The 2,269-nt window shown below is 41.3% G+C and overlaps 1 protein-coding gene across 1 annotated transcript in view; it reads left to right on the top strand.

Moving 5' to 3' along the window:
* SLC35F2 (solute carrier family 35 member F2) overlaps positions 1–1,079 on the top strand; it is a 43,557-nt gene extending 42,478 nt beyond the window's left edge. Inside the window, exon 10 of the mRNA XM_009276964.1 lies at positions 18–1,079. The gene's annotated coding sequence lies outside the window, so the exon portion shown is untranslated. The remainder of the gene's footprint in view (positions 1–17) is intronic.
* The last annotated feature ends 1,190 nt before the right edge of the window (positions 1,080–2,269 follow it).

Raw genomic sequence — 2,269 nt, 5'->3', positions numbered from 1 at the left:
GCAGAATTTCAAAATAGAGTTTTTTTTTTTTTTCTACTGCCAAATTTCCCTCAAATATTAACCTGGAGAATTCTACTGCCAAGGCATATGTTATGCTGCGCTGGTTTTAATGCACTGGATAGACTTTTAAGGCCAGATCCTCAATCAGTGAAACTGTATTGATTTACCCTTGCAGAAAATCTGGCCCTTAGAAGAAGAGAGAGTAGTATTTATGTGGAGTCTCTGGGAAGTGAGAGACTCTTATTTTGAAATGCTTAATTAACTTAACAGCAAATGCTTGGGGGAAAAACTAAGCCAAAGCATGCTCTCAGGTCACTAACTGGAGCAAATATGTTTTATATTGCATTAGGGACCCACGTCTGCAAGATGCTATCTGAGGGCTTCATGGTTCCCACGCCTCAGTGCCGGGTACCTTCAAATAGCATCTTGCAAAAGCCACTCAGCTTCTCACAGGATCAAGTTCTGCAAGCCATATTACATACCTACACCTTCCATGTACTGATGGACTTCATTCCTCCGCTGGAGGATTTGGTCTTACATTCCACCCAAATGTTCGTCTCTTCATATTGCTGCACTCCCTGTCGCAGCTGGGGCTGCTACAAGTATTTTATTTTGAATTTTGCTAGTAAGGGAAGTTTGAATATGTGTTTTTATAAGCCCTTCTTTTTCTCTCTCAGTGGCCTGTTGTTTGGTGCATTCCCACTAGGTGGAGGAGACAAAGTCAGGCCCTTGCTCTGTTCAGCAAGAACTGAAGGATTTTTTTTCTGGATGAGACAGCAAAAGGGTTTGAACTGAAGTTCACTTCTCAGTGAATTTCTCCCTGCAATGGGACACATTTCTGCAGGAAGATTTGAAGAAAATTGGCATTTCTTAAAAAAATTGAAACATCTCAGCCAATCCTCATTGCAACAATAATGACATAATCTCCAAAAGGTTAAGTGCTTTCAGTAGATTCATTGGCAGTTTTCCTCCCCCTCTTCATACTTACAGTAAATGATTAAAAAATATGAGGCTGCAGTTTTAACATCAGTAAAACCATACTGGGATTTTATTTTATTTTTTTGTACAAGCCTTCATAGCTCAGGTGTATGAAGTAACAGAATAAAGTTTTCAGCAGCTGAAGAGTTGGCTCTTGGTTTGTTTATTTTTTTAAGCTAGAATTTCTTTATTGCTCAAAATTATATTAATTGATTTTACTGACCAAATGATTCTTGTAATGGCTGAGCTTTGCCATAAGAACTAAATATGACATTTTCTGAAGATACTGGTGATCAGACAGCACAGACTAGTTTTGTGTACTTCTAGTGTAGTTTGTTCAAGCAAAATAATTCAGCAAAAATCTTACGTGATTTTATTTAGTGATAGCAAAACAAACGTTCAGCAGATACTACAGCAATGAACATTGCCTTTTCACTGAGCAGTTCATGCACAGAAGGGTGAAGAGGTGCTGAAGTTTTATGAAAAGCATTTGAGCCCAGTTATCTTTTGCTTTACCACTGGAGTAAGATTCAGGTGACGGATTAAGACACCTACACTGGTGCATCTATAGACATCTATACATTTAAAGCTGAACAAGCAGCTGGAGACCAGGTGGGGTAAGGAAGTCTCATGGCAGTAGATACCTAAGAGAAGCCATCTGAATGAAGTTGTAGTTCTCCATACCAAATTTTAGTTGCCTACAACCTGGAGCTAAGTCCCACCCACTGTTACCTGTGTGATTAGTTAACTACGTGCAGTAACGAAGCAAACAGCAAGCAAACCTATAGTTCTATAGGTGAATGTTTCAGAACTCTGCACCTATTGGCGCATGATGGGATTCAGCTCCTAAACGTAGCTAGTTACGTACTTTGTTCAAAAAAGTTGCTGAGGTCCTGTCTAAAGTGCCCCTCTGTGGGGCATGATTCAGTTGCCACAGTGTCAACTGAGACACCCTATGGAGTCTGTGGCATCTCTAGGGGCTGGTAGATAGGACCCAGGATCTAGAGGAGACCTGTGACCTGGAGCAGATTGTGGAGGCCAGATGAGATGCCCTGTGATCTCTGAAATGGCACTGCAGCCTATGGTTGAAACACTCAACAGTTCCCTCATGACCGTGTGGGGCCATATGTGATTAGTTTTCATGCTTAACCTTTACGCAGCTAAAATTGGATGAGATGAATCCCAGATGAAGCTTATGGCCCAGCCTGTAGCATGTTCTTTCTGTGGTCACCGGGTGGCATTTCAGCAACTCTGTGGTGGTTGCTAAAACAGCTGCGTGTGTCCAGTGGTT

Source organism: Aptenodytes forsteri, unplaced genomic scaffold (assembly GCF_000699145.1).
Source record: "Aptenodytes forsteri isolate BGI_AS27 unplaced genomic scaffold, ASM69914v1 Scaffold354, whole genome shotgun sequence".
In the NCBI taxonomy this organism is placed as follows: domain Eukaryota; kingdom Metazoa; phylum Chordata; class Aves; order Sphenisciformes; family Spheniscidae; genus Aptenodytes; species Aptenodytes forsteri.
This window is presented reverse-complemented; position numbering and strand designations above follow the sequence as displayed.